Below are 20411 nucleotides of genomic sequence, written 5' to 3' on the forward strand. Positions count from 1 at the left end.
GTAGCTATAAAGAACCTACGCACAAGTCAATTATGTTGGTATCCGTAACAAGTGTGCTATGCTCAGGCCCATTTCGGATAATCAAAACCAGCATAATTAACTAATGCGTAGGCTTTGTCAAATTCCTGACAAGACCTGACTGACCAACATGACAGTTTGCCTATCAACCTAAGAAATCAACTGTTAAGGCATTGCATAATCTCTGTAGAAAGATTGAAAATGCCTGGCAAAATGGAGAATACGCAGTGGCAATCTTCATCGATATCGATTACCATCGAATCGATTCGGTGTGCGATTGAATCGAAGGGTGTAGAACGATTTACTACAGCAACTACAGATGGACAGAGCACTCTATGACGATAGGACTCGCAGCACATTGGGACGCATTGCAGCTCTTGAAAACTTTTTTTCGACATAACTTCTTAAATATCGTAGATAAAACTTCAACATGTTCCAGAAAGTTGTTCGTCTTGTCAAGAGACATATCTTTCCTAAAGAGATCCTCGATCTATCTCTGGCGACTTAGAAGTTATTGGGTAACATGTGATAAGCCGTTATTGTGATATAGAAAGTTGTCTTGTTTTGATAATACAAACTTTTTGCAGAACATACCGAACTTGTCAGAATCATATTTAAAAGTTATAGTAATTAATTGGCTTTAAAGGGATCGTCCACGAACAACCAGCAATAATGTTGAAGATATTAAAGATAAAGACTTTGGGTCTTCAGCAAAGTTGTTGGGAAAAGCTCTACAACTTTACCGAAGACATAATTTGAAAATATGCACTTGGGAAAAAGTTGGTATATATATCTCACTTTTAGTGAGATTAATCATTAAAATAACCACACCATTTGAAAGGGCTTGCAATATTCACAAATTCCTCTAAATACATAATTGACCCAAATCTAACGATTTAGGCGTAATTAATAGATCGTATGGTTTTGTCGAAAAAAAAACCACTGTGCACGGTACAGAACATCGTTAACGACTGTCATTTCAGCTGTTACCGTGGATCAGCTGTATTAGTAACATCGTTGTTTACGTTGTGTGCGTGTGTCTTTTGTGTTAGTTTTTCATTATTTTTTATTTTGAAAATAATACAGACATCAACATGAAGCATACCCTTGGGGGCACGCTAGGTAGCTAGGGTAATGAAAATTTGAATTAGTGTACGTAATTTCGTACGAAATTCGCTAAACCGAAGTGAGGATCCGTTCGAACCATTACGTGCTAGTGTGAAAGCAAAGTGCTTGTCGTCAATAAAAACGCGTCAGATATTTGGGTGAGTTAACAATATAATAATTAAAGGTGTTGTTGAAGTAGATAATCGAAAAAAGGTCGAAAAATAGAAGGAGAAGGCATACAAAAAAATGTTCCGAAGCGCAAACGTGATCGTCGCAGAACGACGCACCCACGTGAGCCGGAATGCACAACTTTAATCCCACACTCTGGCGGTGACGAGGACACCGAAGATGTCATTTGCAAGTACAACACCAGACCCAGCAGCTGCTGAAAAAAAATGTTTTCAGTTTAACAATTTTTCACATCATTTGCCGCTCCCTAATTTTCTTACCCGAATGACGTCAAAAGATTTCATTTATTATTCGTGTTATAATTTTTTAAATAATCTACAGTATTGGTACTCTTCAAATGAAAGTAAAACCGCTGATTTTCTATATCTTGAGCGTTTTTTCAAAACGTCATATCTGCAATGAGTTACTCTCTTTGTTTACTTTCTCTTTCGATTTTTACGGCGTCACTATAACACTTTTCACTTATTTTACAGTACAAATCGAAAAACGGTGGTTTTAACTAGCATATTATGCAAAGAGTTGAGCGTTTTTTCAAAACGTCGTATCTGCAATGAGTTACTCTCTTTGTTTACTTTCTCTTCTGTTAATAATTCGGCCACTTTAACATTTATCCCTCAACTCTTTGCATAATATGCTAGTTAAAACCACCATCATTCGATCTGTACTGTAAAATAAGTGAAAAGTGTTATAGTGACGCCGTAAAAATCGAAAGAGAAAGTAAACAAAGAGAGCAACTCATTCCAGATATGACGTTTTGAAAAAACGCTCAAGAAATGACCGAATTATTAACAGAAGAGAAAATAAACAAAGAGAGTAACTCATTGCAGATATGACGTTTTGAAAAAACGCTCAAGATATGTATACATTGTTTTATTTAGCCTCGAATATAGTGACCTATCCAGCCCCGTGAAAACTGTTTGTTGCCTGAAGCTGCTACGTTTCAAATGTTCAAGGTCTGTTCACATCAACTGTACAACTCCGTTTAAAAGTTGGATTCGAAACAAGTAATTATTAACAATATATGAAAAATCACGCTTTCTCTTGCATCGCTTCTTCTCCACAAAATCCGAATACTTTTATCACCTGAGTACCAGTTAAGCACATCAAAATGAAGATTGTTTGCATTCGATAAGTTTCAGGTCGAGTTAACAACATTGGCTCGTAGCGATGTGAACGTTGCTTAAAGCGCGTTCGCTGTCATTTTTGGCAACTAGCCGAGCCAGGAAGCCAGCTTATGTTGGCTTCACTCATTTTCCAAAGAAACGTCAAAACATTCACCCTCTTGGACCTATCGTACCCCCAGATTTTAAAAACATCGAAGAAAGTACCTTCGCCATGTTGGATTTAGCTTAAAAAATATTTTGCTTATTATTGTCAATGTATAACCTTTCCAACGAGTGCTTGTTTGTCAAAATCAATGGAAAAGTACCACTTCAAACATTATTTTGTTGCATTTGATGAATACCTTTCCTAATTCATATGAAAAGTACAAAATTGCTGAAGCACCGTGTAATAGGTAGATCACATGAGTATCCTTTAACCGGTTACTAGTTATTGATCATCTTCTTACCAATGAACATTTTTTGACATTTCACTACAACGGTGTAGTCGATGGTATCTCATTCCAAATAGGTTATAATTTGTCTATCCTTTTTTACACTACATCGATATAGCACAACGTAAAAACGAAAACATTAAATTGCACAGTATTTATAAGGATCCCAAATTTTACGATTATAGCGATAAATTGCTGTGATTGCTACATGTGCAACCGAAAATTTAATTAATCCAAACAAGAGCATTGCATTATTTTATACAAAGAAAATTTTAATGATTTCCACCAATATGACAACTTATGCTAGCACTTATCGAGAAACTTTTGAATGTTCACTCAACAGCAAACAAGATTTTATGGTTCTTTGAGGTGTGCTATTTTCAGTATCAAGCCTGGATCTCTTCGCCGCATTTTTACTGTTTAAAACATTTATTTTTATTTACATCCAGCATCTAAATAAAATCACACTCGGTATTTGGGATCTTAAAATGGAAAAAGGCAACCACATAAAAATAGATTCTATATCTTGAGGCGAAGGTGATTTACATCGCGCGATCGATTGGGATCCAGATGCGAAAGAGGAATGGTGAACAAATGGTAAAACAAATATCGATTGAGCTCCAGGGTACACTCTCCATCTCACGGCTGAACACTACTGGTTCTGGCACCGGACAATCCGCGGTCTTGTCTTGCCTCACGGTATCTAATATGACATTGAAACCCCCCAGTGAGAGTGGGTGCTTTTGTGTGGTGATTAAGCTATGTAACTACATGGTGCTTCAGGACATAGGCGCATATCTGAAAGTGAACCATTTTTTTTGAAACTTTGTGTTATTTTTTACGTTTTAACGACATTCAATTAGCTAGAGATTACTGGGTAGGGAAAGTTATGAAACTTAGAGCCATAGTACTCAAGTGAGAGCAAGGATGTGAAGTAAACAGATCGGAAAACTAGAAGTGGCAGGGTCATTAGAACAGGCTTAATATCGTGCGGGCTTAATTTTTGCCTTCTGATAATGAGAAGACAAAAATTAAGCCCGCACGATATTAAGCCTGTTCTAATGACCCTGCCACTTCTAGTTTTCCGATCTGTTTACTTCACATCCTTGCTCTCACTTGAGTACTATGGCTCTAAGTTTCATAACTTTCCCTACCCAGTAATCTCTAGCTAATTGAATGTCGTTAAAACGTAAAAAAGAAAATGTGACTAACATAGTCGAAATAAAAAACTTTGTGTTATGTAGTTTTAACTAAATCACAAAAATGTAGCACTTATCTTCAAATGAGTTCAAGTCAGTGTTCAATCGCAGGCACTTTTAACGCTAATCCGCAAAAAGAACTGTGTGCTGTTTAAGTTGTTTTTCAGTTAGTTGAGCAATGATGTGCATTTAAAGGAATTGCAATTGACACTGAATGATTCAACAGCACTGCACGAAACGAAACGAATTAATCAATACTAGCGAAAAGGTATATTTAAATGAATAATAAGAAATACAAGAAACGCGCAGCTTCCATTTCCATGCCTATCGCACGGTTCGGTTAGCGCAAAGCGAAGCAGTTGATGGGTTGAACGTACTACCAATAGGTCCGGATAAGTCGTGAGTGTCGCAAACCCGGCTGATGTCGGAAGGTGTCGGCTAAATGAAAGGCACTTGTCCTCCTCTTGGTTATATATGCTGCCGTTGTAGCTTTCGATTGACTTCGAGTGCGGCCTTTTGTGGATCTTATTAATAGTGAAAATGTCTGTATATAGTATTGAACAACTCGGGATGCAAATTTGTATGGTTCGTGGGCGAAGAATTCAACTGATTTTTAATAAGCTAAAGTGTGAAACATACCCAGAAAGCACAAGTCAAGAGAAAAACAACGAAAGGAAACCTTGACTGTGACTTACATTGCACTTCATCTGTTGCAGAGCATTACTTTCGAGGTACGTGACTTTTATGGTAAGAACATTGAACAAAAGGTTAAACATGTTGAAATGGTAATTCGAACACGGCTAGGGATATTTAAAAGTCGAGCCACACAAAAGAATTTACGTACAAATGTTTCAGCGTGACCGGCAAGGCGTTTATCTGTTCACTATAGACTAATTTTGCATTAATTTAAAATATTTACAACTTAATTCTTTATGATACCATTGCGAGAGATAACGAACATTCCTTAGATTAGCTGTAATGCACACAAGCATCCAGTTGAATACCATTGGGTTGAGCTGAGCAAATACTAGAATACCCGCCGTCCCTCTTCTACATTTGTATATAGCAGACGAATCACTCTAACCTACTGCTGTACCTAAATAATATCCCGCCTTCAGTCAACGCAAAAATATACAGTAGCGATCAAAATTATAGACAGTTCAGTTAAGTGTTTTTTGTGCGCAAGATAACACGCATTTGTAGGTGATAACAATCAAGTTTGGATGAACGAAGCATGAAAACCGCAACAGGTACACTAAGCGCTTGGATACAATATTCCTTTATGAATTTTGTAGGTTTACTATCTCAGGTAAAAATTAGACTTATTCCTACAACTTTGAGTTGGATCTAGATAACTCGAAACAGATCAAGATCAGTTCTATAGTTTAGTAGAAGTGTCCTAGTCTTCGACAAAGTTGTTTATTTTGACATTCGCAATATACGTTTCGAAGACACATTTATTCCAAAATGTATGTAAATGGCGATATACACATAACAAAAATTTATAAGTATTGACGATTTTTAAATTCACAAAACATTGAAAAAAGTCTATCATTTTCTTTAAAAAGTTATTTGTTTTCATTGTTAGCATATTTTTCGAAGATACCAACATTCCAAAACCATAGATGGTATACTTCAGATAAAAACGTTACTTTCGTCGAAGAAATATGTGCTTTGAGTGTGTGTCGTGGAGATTAGGCGTCGTCGGAAACATAACTTGGATGACATTTAGTTATATTTTGATCTATTTGGCTTTGATCTGGATAAGTTTAAACTGGGAAGCTTCCTAGTAAAAAACTTTCTTCTGTGTTGTTTTGATATTTTAGACATATTATCCAAAAACACTCATAATCTAAAATGTGTGTACGAATTCATTCGATGAAAAGCACTTACAAAGATGGATTTTTATAACTTTTCCCTGCCTAAATCGCAGGCAAAAAATTTGTTTCTAATTTTTAAAAATGTACATTAATAAAGAGTAAAACATGTTATCCTTTAGTCAAATGTATTTCAACAACATTCCTCGTAAAAAAACATAATTTTCCTATATTTCAAACGTAGAGAAAAAGCTATCGGTAATTCCTCTTTTCTCTCATCGTGGTTCTAAAAATCATTATCTTGACTAGTAAAAATAAAGTTTCAGCTGCCACCGTCTGCCACTTCAATTTTCCATTTTTTGCAGGATATACTTTTTCGATGTCTGATAAAATGTACAGTTAAATGTCCAAATAATAAAGTTATTTCTTCGCCATTAGTTTTATTATGGGTCATTCTTAAATGTTTGATGATAAAATGTAATTTCCCAAAGATTTTTACATGAAAATGTATTATTCAATTTTTAGGCCCATTCTCAGTTCTAGAGCACCTTCAACTAATTGTGCCAAAAATGACAAAACAAACAATTTTGAATAAGAAAGTTTTATTCTATATGGAAGTAATTTGAATCAGTTGATAGTTATGAGCATGAGTACGATGGCCGTATTATTGGTAGTTGTTACTCCGTGATTGACCAAAACAAGCGAAATTGCACAGAGAAGCAACAAATGGAGCCATCCTCAATGTGCACGTTTAGAGAATTCTAAATCATTAAATGTCAAATATGGCGCCGGCCAGTCCTTACAGTCATCGGGGAAGGAAAGAAATGTTAGTGTAACAAACGTTGCTATAGAGGCCGTGTATATACTATATATACATTATATACCTCTGCATCTCCACGTTTGCCACGGGAGGGAGTTTTTGTTAGAGGGATGGGGCAAAAAGTTACTCAAAAATGGATTCACCTTAATAAGTGATACGACCTATGCAACTCACAGCAGTGTTTTTATGTTTTTATTGATCTGGGCAGCCGGCTATGAAGAATGTATTATAGATTATTCGTTTGTTAAGTTAATTTGGATGGCAAAAAATTCAAATTCAATTCCGGACAGCCGACTGTCGTGATAGATATTTATATACATTTCAATGACAATATGATACAATATACCGTAAAGCAATTACTTTCACTGTCTGCAAACATTTGTCGAAATAGATATGCTTATGCAATTACATAGGTAATTGACAATGTAATAGAAATAACATCGTCTTTCGAATTGTTATACAATTTTATAATTACACCATAACTTTCGAACGATAGAGTAAACGAAGGAAGGCTTTTATTTGCAGTTATGTTCATTTCAAAAATATGATAGACCTCTTTTAAATGGTATTTAAAGTCATTCCGATTCTTTTAATTTGAGATACACTTAAAATGGTCAGCCACCATATTGTAGACGCGAAAATTCCTAGAATTACTAAAGTTAGGTATTTCTTTAGGTATAATTACGATTTAGAAAGTTTAATCCTAACGAAAATGATCAACAACAAAATGTACTTGAATGAAGATTGTTATCCTCTAAGTACCTGATGATTATCTATAATCTTTGCTAGTACTGTATTGTTGTAGTGTGATTCGTGTTGAGTTAGATAAAAGGCTATTTATTAAGTAAACAATGAACAGCTGAAATTTTAAGTGGGATATATCTCACTCAAACCAAGGACACCGAATATTGAAATGTTCTATCCTATGTGCTATTTAAAATAATATACGCATTTTAATCCTAGGCTTATCAACTAGCGTTGGAATGCAAATCTCAAAAACAATTGGTTGTTTAGAATGTCTGGATTGGATCACTCGTTCCTAATACGAACACAGCTTGATTTGATCTGACAAAGAAGCTGAAAATAAATGTCGGAAGAACATGCTTTGAAAAACTCACTGTAATTACCGTATGCTACTAGGCGTACCAACTCTTGTTAAATTAGATTAACTTTTGAATCGGTTTAAGATATTTGTTAAGCTCCGACATGGTTTAAACCAGATGATGCCATTATTATGCACTGTGGTCTGCGATACACGCGAATGTTATAAAATAACAAATTAAAGTTAATTTATTTTATTTATTTACATTTGGTCGGCCACCAGCTCTACGAGGGCTATATGAGCTGTTGGTTTGTAATATTACTATATAATTAGATGATATATACACCAAATAAATATAAATATAAAGCGTATAACAATTTAGATATAGTCTAAAGGTAGAATACAAAAGTAGTATTTAGACATATTTTACAGGGAGAGTTCAAAACAGATTATTATTAGGATTGGCTTAAATTAGTTTATATAAATTAGTTTGTTTGACGAAACTTTATACATTTCTGATCTTAACTAAGTCATCCTTGAGCGTATCTGTATATTGAATGAACAATTTGTTTCTCAAAGCAGAGTATTTGGAGAAATGTTCGAATATATGCTTGATAGATATAATTTGTTTACTAGAATCGTAAATGGGAGGGTTTTCTTTAAACATTAAGTTCGAGTGGGTGTAATGAGTATGGCCTAATCGTAATCTTGTTAGAACTACCGCATCTTTTTTCCCAAGTAAAGCGCTAAATCGTATTCAGAGCCGGCAGCACCCTCTCGGATTTCAATGAAACTTTCTGTACATAAGAACTTTGTCACAAAAAGCCACTTTGCATACTTTGTTTTTCCAAAAATGATCTAGACTGTCTTTTGAAAAGGGTCAAACTTTTTTATCAGTTTTTTTTCAAATGGCTGTAGTCTAAAAATGATAAGTCCTACAAAAAAATGTTGTGGGAGTGATTTTCACAAAATTAGTCAAATTTTTTAATGAAAATATTGAAAAACTTCTTCATCGACTCCTACACTGAAAAAATCGATTTTAAAATTGATTTACAAAAAAAACCATCTTTGATTTGGATGAAATTTTATTCCAAAATAGGTAATTATGTTCCCTACCTACCGTCAAAAATTCAAGTTGGGCACTTTCAAGGAAAAAAATTATATGAAAAAAACTTTTCCTTGTCCAAACTTAATTTTTTTTCACTGTATTTTTATCGAAAACTAAACCAATGAAAATCATAACCATCTCAGAATCCAATTTCTCAACTGCTAGTTGCCTGAAACACGCAAAAAGTATTAGTAACGAATTTTATTAGTAACGAATTTGGTATATATTCAACAAACTTGAATGAGGGCAAAGATGAGCCATTTAACATCATCGGTATATGCGAGATTTAACTAAGTACCACTTGGTCGTGTACGAAGAAGTTTGTTGTCTATGTACCCGCCCGGGAAGTAGAGATTGATGATGTAATCTCCAGCAGGGACCTTAATTGCGAAGTATGAGGTTCGCTCCTTCAAGAACCCTTTGCTTCGGCCAGTGAAAATTCTGGTTCACAAGCAATTGCGTTCAGGAAAAATCAAGGAATATATCAAAACATACATATCAGCCTCAATTCGAACCTTTCGCCGCATCTGCTCTTCCAAACTTTCATCTTTTGGGCAGGGCTAGTCTACCTGCTCGCCTTTTCGAGCCGCGAGGCATGAACTATCGTCGTTGCAAACAATTGGGCCTACAGCGACTTATTGTAGAAACAAGGCACGCTGTGTAAAATGCGGAGAGAATCATGAAAAGTTTTCCTACTGTGGAGAGATTCCGCATGATCTCTCGACATAACCCGCATATAAATTATATGGGAACAAAATTTCTTTTAAAAAACGCTCCGATAAGAAATGCAAAAGATGGTCATTGTGGGAACATCTTCTAATGTGCCTATAAATTTCCGAAAGAGGAAAATCAGTTTTCTATCATAAGCTTCCTCGTAAAGGCCTCAGAGTTTCCCTTGAAGGGTGCTGTTACAAAACTGAAGTAAGTGGTTGGTGGTCTCGGTTATCTTAGAAACTAGCAGGAATTTCCACATGGGACATCAAAACCCCAAGTGTCCCTATATTTCAGTTCCTACATTTCCCTCCAGGTTTTATACAATGCATTTGCACTACGATTAAAGGTCAGACGAAACGAGTACCCGGCGCGAGCAACCGTGAACAGTCTCCTACTTCGTAGTGGGCAGGGATTGCTTAGAATTGTACGCGAAAGGGACTTTTGAGCGTCGGATTGCCCGATTTTCCCAATATACGCAACGTTACAAATGCAAATGAAAAACTTGATGAAAGCTGAAAAACGCGATTATTGGCACCAGTCCGTCGAAGGATTAACGGACGGATCATCAGAGAAACAATGTTTCGTCTGGTGGTTAGGGCCTACGTTGTGTATTCGATTCATCCCGTGATTGGAATACACGAACGTTCGTCATATGATGACAGCTATGCATCGCTTTAAGGCTAATTATTATGACAGTAGTGGTGAGTGCAATCATAATAGAGACTGTGCTGCCAACATTCTCCCCACAAAACTGATGGTTTTATATTTACCTACATGCCCACATCGTTACAGTTACGGGAGGCTCTTCGTTTGATGGATCATGGAAATCACTCTTTGTATTTCCTGGAGAAAACATGGAAGTTTTTGAGTACTTTATCTGAAAAATCATAGCAGATTACCTTAGTTTGAGTTCTTTCGCAGTACTCCGGGTAATGAGAAGGCGGACACTGAGAATAGAATGATAATGTGAAGGATGGCATTTAGGCATTAGAAGGTGATATTTATGTGCAATTCCACCATTTACGTCATGCGGTACTGATTATGTTCAAAAACATTAATCAAGCAGAATCATTCGCTTCCCAGAACAACATAAAACACGTCGTCGAATGTAATGACATTTTATACAGTATCCCAACGTATATAGATGTTGACAGTATTGAAATAAAGATACATGACCTGGCACCACGTACTACACACTTAAAAATATTTACATCTTACAAGATGCACATAAAACGAGCGTCACAATTCACTTGACAGCCTGCTATTCGCACAAAGCGAGATCAGAATTTGTTAGTAGGTAAATTGCACAGATACACATGTGGTTACCTGCACTAAACTGTTGTCTCCATCGACAGTCGCAATATTAATGAGATTTCCCTTTTTGATTCCTATCAATACACCACCACCGCGAAGAGAGCGGCTAGTGGAACAATTTCTATCGCATAGGTATATCACATACTCATCGGTCAGCTCTCCATTAAGAATATTATTTTTAAGCCATGTTTCTGTTACTACTACATCGTTTTCAGAAACAGATAGGGCAGCAAAAAATCGTTTGTTTTATTTCATAGGCCGAGGACGTTTTGATAATACACCGTGAGTGTATGATTAGGATGATTGTTTGCGGTTTCTGTAGTCCTTATGAAATCAAATGTAGATCGCGTGTCAAAATGAAATTCATGGAATATTATTCTCTTCTACAAGGTGGATTTTGACAGCGACATATATATATATATATATATATATATATATATATATATATATATATATATATATATATATATATATATATATATATATAAATATATATATATATATATATATATATATATATATATATATATATATATATATATATATATATATATATATATATATATATATATATATATATATATATATATATATATATATATATATATATATATATATATATATATATATATATATATATATATATATATATATATATATATATATATATATATATATATATATATATATATATATATATATATATATATATATATATATATATATATATATATATATATATATATATATATATATATATATATATATATATATATATATATATATATATATTGACAGTGTGTTAAACTTTAATCCAATTCTGGCTTTGAACAACACAAAAGATAATTTCTTCAAGATTTTTGGCCTTGGGAACTAACTTACGGACGTCAACAGTTTCGCTGATGTTGAGGTTTTACTGCACTAAACTGTAATCCGTCAGAGTAACAATTTAGCACTGGGTGGAAATATACCTATTTGTGCGTACTCTCTCCGTAGAGTGTATTGTTATTGCAACATAACTCACCGCTGTTCATTATGCTCGTTCATGATTTTGATGTAAATTTCGATTAAATAATAGTCCATGAACGTTGTCATTAGTTCAGATAGGTGTAGTAATTTTTGTTGTGTATTTGTAAATAAATAGCATAGGGTTTAGTTGGGTTATCGCTCTCCTTTCGCTGCAAAAGTGGTCTGGCTAAGCTATAGCGATGACAGCTATGTGGCGGTGCGTTTTTTTGGTGTTTGTTTTGTGGAGTGCGGGAGGCGGCCATCGTAAAGGCAGATAATAACGAACCACGGCAACGAGAAGACGTCGTCGATAATTTTCGCGGTAGTTTACCGCCACAAGAACAGTAGTGAAGTGCGCGTGTGCGACGGAAACAATACCCGTCAGAAAGTGCCGGCCCTAAGCTAATTACCAAGGAGCTTGCGCTTCCCCGCCTAACCGCAAAGGATCCAGACGCACCAAACCGCCCTCGCTGGGAAGGATACGCCGAACGAGCCTTGTTCTCCTTTCCAGCCAATAGACATGGAGGGCGAAGCAGGGTAGACGGCGGCTCCCCCTGGGAAGAACACTGTGGTGTCTTCCGGGATTCTTTGCGGGGAGCAAAGAATCCTGCAATTCGTCACCACCATCGCTAGGGAGATTCGTCACCACCATACGCTAGGGGGTTGATCCAACAATCCGAAATCCCGGTAGAAGCACCTAGACTGCCCTGAAAAGAAGGGTCCGCCGGGCAAATTTGTATAAGAACCCGAGTAGTGGTCAAACCCCTACTTACATTTACTTACAAAATTTCGTATGTCTTCCTCTGTTTGCTTTGGATCAAAACCGCTGCTTTGAATATGACAACAAACCAGAAACATGTAAAAATTTAGTATGCTGTCCAAAGTGCAGCAGAAGAACATCCAGTAAACGAGTGCAGCTCTGATTTCGAAAAGTATGTTAACTGCCAACGATTTAACTCAGAGCAGGAACTTGATGCAGCCGACAAGCTAGATATTATTCTTCCCTCTTGAAGCTCTGAATGTCCCCTGTACCAAAAAACGTTTGCAGAAAGCCAAACTTAAAATTTACTACTCGACTTAGCAACCAACGAAGCTAGCCATCCGCAATCCAAATTATGATGACTACGCGACTGGTTCTCCTGGTAAAGCTAAAGAGGGTATATGCCCTCGAGAAGTTACCCATGATACTGCACCCCCTTAAAATCATTTCCGGAAAACTCCTATAATCGGAAAACTCAAAAACTCAACGTAGGGGTTAGGTATTTTTTACGTCGAATGTGTGCGAAAATTTTTAAATAAATCGGTTCGGCAGTTTTTGAATGGCAGTTAACACCGCAAATCGTGTTTTTTCAAAAGATATTATACAAAAAGCCTCGTCACCTTGCACCGATATTTTTGCATGAAAAATTTACAGAATGTTATTGAAATGATACATTATAATGCACAAAAGTTTTGGTCAATTCACTTCTCCCAAAGCTCTAATAAAAATCGCAAAAAAGTGTTTTTTCACGCTAAACCCCTCTCCCCTTTTAAATCTTTGTTACTAAAGTTTACCAGTAACTTTCGAGAACCAATAACTCGAACTCAGCGTATATATAAAATTGCTAAAAATGTTGAAATGCAAACCTTAAAATTGCACTCAGTTGCACGTTTTTGCACTTATGCCTTTATGAGCGGTATATTATATAGGGTAACTGTTCCCTTATTCATTTCAGTTCGTGTATTTATTCTACCCATTTGAGCAGATCTATCCACTTTCTTTGTGCAATATATTGACGCTCGTTTCACATAATCGCGAAATGTTCTGGGTATGCAGAGTAATTAATGAAATAGTGTACCTTGACAAACCGGAATCAGAAACGAATAAGCAACTTATAATATAATAATGTTGATCTTGTATATTATCGTAGATTTTCTTCCAACCCAAATATCAGAGTGAAATTCATATTTCACCGTCAGATCAGTAATCACCTGTTCACGTTCATGCCTTAGTTTAGCCATCATATCAGCTCGAAGTTGACTGACATGTGTTGATCATCTAGAAACAAGTATTAGACGGAGTATCCAAAATTTAGTACAAGACTTTCGTTGAAAAGTGTATACTAACGACGCCATAACAAAAAAGTGTCAGATGTGTTTGTGAATTAGAGTGGCTCAAAAAGGCGTTTTGTAAAATATTTCCCCATCCGTCTCTTGAAACGATCAGGCGTAAAATATATTCAAGTTAATTTCGGAATTGAATTTCCAATCGGAAACACATGCAAGTGGATCAGGTTACAAATTGAACTGTTTTTCTGCACCACTCTAAGATGGATTACACACTAGCGCACGCGTACGAAGAAACTCTATGTTATTTCAGCCAGGTTAAATCAGGTATACGCACAATTCGCTTTTCCCGCTTTTTTAATATAGTTTTTAAGCAAACCAAAAGGAAACAATTTTAGCGCGGTTTTGAGCGGTTACACGGCATGTATTCCTTGCGTAAAAAGTGACTTGAGTTCAACTTGAAAGCAAAACACGGAGTTGCGTAGTTGCGACTATGTATTCTAACAAACAACTGGCCTGCAACCCTAAAAAGGTTAATAGTCGCGACGCAGCAGCCTAATTACATATATGTATACTAGTAACATTCACAGCCATTGAATCATGGGTATTTTAAGTAATAACAATATTAAGAGACTTGGTGAAAACGCGAACAGTTCATGCAAAACATTTTCTTCGGGTTTGATTGATGAATGATCATAAAAATTGAATTACCGGCAACGAGTTTTGGATCCAGCTGTGTGATAATAAGATACTGCAAGCATACCCATAAACGCTGACTTGTTCGCCAGTACATCTAAACCTTGGAAGGTGAAGACTATAGACATTGTTTACGGTCGACAGCAAAGAACGAATATTGATAGATGATAAGTTATTATAAATAGTCTGTCGATGTTATCGGGCAATTTTTGATATTTTGTTTCTATTTACAGAAAACTATATCAGTGATAAATTATGACTGTTTGTATTTTAACGATCAACGGTTTCATTTTAATTTTCTATTTATCGATCGACAACCTAAATAAAAAATACGATCGAGGATGAATTCCTCTCTCATAGTACAATGTTGTGTATTTTGTTTTTTTTTTTTATTCAGCGCTATTTGCATTCCCCTTTGCGATGCGCTAAAAACATATTATCAATCCGTGCAATAATTTGTGAATAAGGCATGTTCGCGTGAAGCGTTTAAATTTAAATTCGAATAATACAGGTACGTATTTTTAGAACACACAGTGAGGAGGCCGGTATAGCGAAGTGCGATTTTTGATGTTCTTCTGCTTGATTTCGGCGTTGTCTTTATGCATCATGTTTCGCATCTTCCGAGCGCATTTTATGAGAGAAATGTTGTGTGTCAGATAACATGCCAATGTACCTCGCGACCGCCTGTCTGGTCGAAGGAATGCACATATTTCAATGCTAATTCACGTTGAGTAGAGCACGCATGCGCAAATAAATTGTTGTCTACATACCCCTCTCTTTCTGCTCGCTATACATCCGCTGTAAACGAAACATCTCTCTAAGCTATGGCACCCGTGACTACTCACTTGTCAGTTCATATTCTGTTAGCTAATTTTGAGTTCTTGTTCACTTTGAAATGATTTAATTCTGTGGGAGTTCTCTTTCTATTAAGTGATGGAAAAATATACGCGCGAATATTTTGATTGATGGAATACTTCGTCAATCACAATATTAGGACATCCAATTTAAACAGATTCTTGATCAGATCGGATTTGATTTCATGAGTTATGCGCACATACTAAACACCCTTTTTGGGACAAATACGGAATTCAAGTTATAATAATTTTCTTGCCATTAGGTATTTTCTATTGGAATTTTGGGCAAATATAGATCAATGTATTCCATTGTTTCAGTTTTACTAGCAATTATTCAATGTCAGAGGAACAACAGCAGCATATAAAATTCTTTCACGCGTATCTGGAATATCCATATCTCTCTAAACGTACCATTGGCAAGCTCGGAATGGTCCATTCTACGATAAGAAGCATTTTAAATGGTACAACAGACATTTGCCCGTCGATAGAAAGGAAAAATTGGCCAAAAATGGATTTCCGCATGGCGTGAAGGATCACAAACGGGTAGTCGAAGCTTTCCAGAGGATCCCAATAGCTCAGGGAGAAGCGTGGCGAAAAACTGTATTCAAGCAAAACATTTATGCAAGATGCAAGAAACGTGAAGGTCTAAACATATTGCGAAATAAATGTAAATATATTGTAAACTAAGTGAGAGAACCGTGTTTCTATTAATATAACATTCATTAATAGCCCCAAACTCTGGGCCTTATAAAATGACGGCGCCGGTGGTTGAGTGGTATGCGTGACAGCCACTCATTCAGTTGGCCTGGGTTCAATTCCAGCCGAGGTCGTTGAGATTTTTCTGAAGTGAAAAAATCTGTAGTCGCGTCTTCCTTCGGAAGGGAAGTAAGCCGTTGGTCCCCGGTCCATGAAATTGGTGGATCGATATCTAGTCCAAGTGGTGGAATCACCTCTCTGGCGTCGGTAAAGAAGAAGTATATCCAACTTATATACTCTACTAACAAAAATATCCTCCTCCCGTGATACTTGTGGAGTGCGCAGTAGTATATACGGCCTCTAGCAAAAGCAAGTATCGGACTAACAATTCCTTCCCTTTCCTTCCGCGATCTACGTTCGGGCCTGGCCGGCGCCGGGATTGATCAGAAACACTTAAGGATTACCAGGAGTTGTACATTTCGCTAATCCCAAGCATAATTATCTACTGATTCCCTGTGCAACTTCAGCTAGTCCAGATCGATAACGGAGTAGCAGCCAGGGGTGGTCGCACAAGCTCAAGCTCAAGCTCAAACTCTGGGCCTTATAAAGGGTTAAGAGCAAAATACGTGCATTTGGACATGGCTATGAAATTGAATGACATAAACGCGGAAAAACTTTAATAATAGGTTTTTATTTTATTCCCTGAAAGTTTGAAAACGATCGGTTGAATGGGTGAATTTTACGAACCTTTTCTTGGCTCTTATTTTGTTCCGTTCACTCTTTACACTATTCTTTAGCATATCAGAACTCCATTGAAACTCCTTACAAGAACTTATGTTGAAAAAACTGTTTGATGGGCCTCACATAAATAACTCCCCGTATTTCTAAAACCAAAACAACTATGTTTTCGTATAAAATAATTACAGTAATCTGCTTTCTACTACTTTACCGAAGAGGATTATTTTCTATCTTAATTTTTGGAAAAAATAAATTTATTATCTCACTATAAGGGGGAATAGTCATCGATTCGATGAAACAAAATAAAACGGAATTTTATTCCAAGAAACTTCCTCAAAGGTATCGTATTGCTAAATTCAATAGTTTGAGCGCATTCAAAAAAGCGCCCTTTTCGCACTTTTCGACCCCTTTTCGAAATATACTTAAATAAACTGAAAACGGTTAACCATTTGGTTACTTTTACCACATTATGAAATTCAGAATATGTTATTTAACGTTCCTTATACATTGACTTTATTAGGTTTCGTGTTTAGACTGTTACAAATATACGAATTAGGAATTTGCGTTCCGACACTAATTTAGTGACAAGACTAAGGTAGCGCCGGATTAACGGAGATACAATTTTTAATCCTGAGCAAACCCCTAGTCAAGCGTGATGTCCCTCAGCTCATTTTGAGCTGATGAGAACTAATGAAATCGAAACATTTGATGCACTGCAAGCTGCACTATGATATATTTCTTCTTAGTGGAGAACAATTTTGGTAAAAACTATTTTTTCTCCCTTGAGGAGAAAATTGTTTAAAACCATCTTTGCGCGTGAAGAGCACAAAACCTATAACTAAATAAGCGGCGGGTTCTATCACAAAAATTTTACACAATTTTAGCAAAACTATGGTGAAATCGAAAAACGGGAAGTAGAATTAATCCGAAATTGCAAATATCGTTATCCCTTCAATCTTATTAATGTTAATCGATCGCGATCGACAATTGAATACATACTCGAGAAGTTTGTTAAAACCAGATCTTGGGTCTTTGGAGATTACACTAGAACGTGGAAATTTGAAAATGTGACAGTTTGCCTCCAAGTCATTCTTTATTCTTGTTGCACAGCTGTACGCATACAAGGCGATAGGGCACACACCGAAAAATATGCGCTATGGGTTTTGTTCTATTCTAGTGAAATTTTTTTGTGACGAGTGTCCTGTCGTCTCGTGGGGAAAAAGTCTACAAAATCGTTTGCGCCATGAAAACATTCCAACATTCTTCTCTTTCTTCGAGGCCGTATTGTGTTTTGTTTCGATTATAGACGTTTTAACCTTAGAGTCATTAGCCCCTTTTTTCGGCTTAGAAAAAATTCTAACCCTATGTGTAGTGTTGGGAATCGAACCCAGCTGAGCTGCGTACAAGGCAATCGATTTGCCAACTACACTATGTCTGTCCCCTATGCAACCTACTGAATTCGCTATAATCAGAAATGTTCGGGTTTGGAAATGCGCTTAGGGGCCATGCATAAATGACGTAGCATTTTGGGGGGTAGGGAGGGTATACCAAATTTGTGACGAAGTGTGACGAGGGGGAGGGTAGGATCAGAAGTTGTGCGACGTAGCATTAAGTTCGAAACCCATTGTTTAGAGAAAACAATTTAATGATCCTCCATTCCCAAGAGAAATAAATTTAAATTCAAACAAGTTACTTTTGATGCGGTTTTTCATGAGGTAAATTTTACGATTCGCGGAATTGAAAGTTCGCGAAAATACAAAAAGATTTTGTGTACGGATATAACTTGCTACATTAGTTAGCTAATGTTGCTAACTAGTAGACTTAGTTTGAAAGCTGAATTAAATTTTCACTTCGGATTCAACCAAACAAAATTTAGTAATTTAGATGAACGTATGCTTCTTACAATCATTGGCAGCTGCACGATTGTGAACTGAGAGAACTCCTCCTTGACATGTAAAATTCAAAACTATCAACACTATACTTGTCATGAAATGGGCTTATTTTGCACGCAATTTGATGTTATAATGAAAATGTTGATAAAAGTCGTCAAACATTTTGAATCGACACGTATTTAAAATAATTGAAAAACATATGCAATTTTTTTTTCATCCCCCGGGCGCTTTGCATGGGACGAGGGGGGGGGAGGTAGGTAAATGCTACGTTATTTACGAGGGGGAGGTTAGAATTTTGTGACCAAATGCTACGAGGGGGAGGGAGGGATCAAAAATCGCCGAAAAAAAAAGCTACGTCATTTGTGTACGGCCCCATTATGTAACCTTCTTTTCCAAACTAAAATTTGCTGATTATCTATAACAAACACAATATGTTACGTCATGCATGCAAATCAACTCGCATAATAGTTAAACAAATGATACAGAGATGAATTGGGTCTAAAAGCATTGAGAATCAGAAAGATAAGACTGTATTTGGACGCATCAGTCAATGTCTGGTAATGCAACCCGATAAGAGCTGACATTTTATATTGGATGTTTTGTTTCTGAGACAATATATTTCTCTAAAATCTTGCGATCGCGGCATCGATTCAGTACACATCGAAACTCTGAAGAGTACACTTAGTCATTGCATCTCGAGTCATTGTGAGTTTTGTGTAACAGTATATTTTGTATGCGTATGTATACATTGTCATTTATTAATTTTAAAGATCTATATATTAACGCAACTTCCTGGTTGGCAACGTAATGTGTCAATAGACTCGTTTAAAGTGCTCTAAAAACACAAAAAATGAATTTCGCATGTTTCAGCGTTTTCATAAAAGATTCCCTTAAAATGTGTTATTTAAATCCTAACGATAAACGTAACATATTAGCAGTTTAAAGTTTTGTCTTCGTTTAGTCCAAAATTTTGTATATTGATGTCTTTAAAAAAGGTGTTATTCCATTAAACTGTAAATTACATGAAACTGTAAATTTCATAATATCCTTTTAATCACGATGTTAAATTTTTTCCTTGTTATTCCTTTGCTAATATTTTTTTTTAGTTTTCTCTCAGTTCGAATACAATTATTTGGAAAGAAGAATGAATGTGTTAAACTATAGATTTGAGATTTTTGCGAAAGAATTATTTAAGTTTGTTCTACATTAAGAAAAGCAATTGAGAAATTTAATGTCATATCGGTAATTTATCGTTATACGGCTTACAATATTTGAGATGGTCTCCCATGAATCTGACTCAAAATTTAGTGTAGTTTCCAGAACTACAGACCTCATATTACGCCGAAGCTTTTATATCTATGTGTTCCTATATGAAGACGTATTATAGCTCTTAAACCTTCTTACAAATTGGTTGCCTAAACAACGTCATATTGCGGAAAGATAGCGTTTTCGACTAGGTTTTCCAACTATTTCTACTATCCGATGTGATTGGCTTCTATTATTAACGGGAATATTAACCCTTTAACGACCAACGCCCTCAAATGGGTTTACACAAAAATAAGCATAGCAAAAATATAAGAGATTGCCCGTGCTTGGTA

The 20411-nt window shown here is 36.0% G+C and overlaps 2 protein-coding genes across 7 annotated transcripts in view; one reads left to right on the forward strand and one right to left on the reverse strand.

Moving 5' to 3' along the window:
• Positions 1 to 20411, reverse strand: part of LOC131683523 (uncharacterized) — a 223635-nt gene that overhangs the window by 153967 nt on the left and 49257 nt on the right. The gene's annotated exons all lie outside the window — the stretch shown is intronic.
• LOC131683525 (beta-galactosidase-like) overlaps positions 1 to 20411 on the forward strand; it is a 103783-nt gene that overhangs the window by 73299 nt on the left and 10073 nt on the right. Inside the window, exon 1 of one of the 6 annotated variants that reach the window (XM_058965572.1) lies at positions 4444 to 4815. The exons of 2 other annotated variants lie outside the window; for them this stretch is intronic. The gene's annotated coding sequence lies outside the window, so the exon portion shown is untranslated. Of the gene's footprint in view, positions 1 to 4443; positions 4816 to 19452; positions 19551 to 20411 lie in introns of those variants that run through there. 3 more of the 6 variants (XM_058965570.1, XM_058965568.1, XM_058965571.1) reach the window with 3 other exon arrangements.

This window comes from Topomyia yanbarensis, chromosome 2, assembly GCF_030247195.1.
Source record: "Topomyia yanbarensis strain Yona2022 chromosome 2, ASM3024719v1, whole genome shotgun sequence".
Classification (NCBI taxonomy): domain Eukaryota; kingdom Metazoa; phylum Arthropoda; class Insecta; order Diptera; family Culicidae; genus Topomyia; species Topomyia yanbarensis.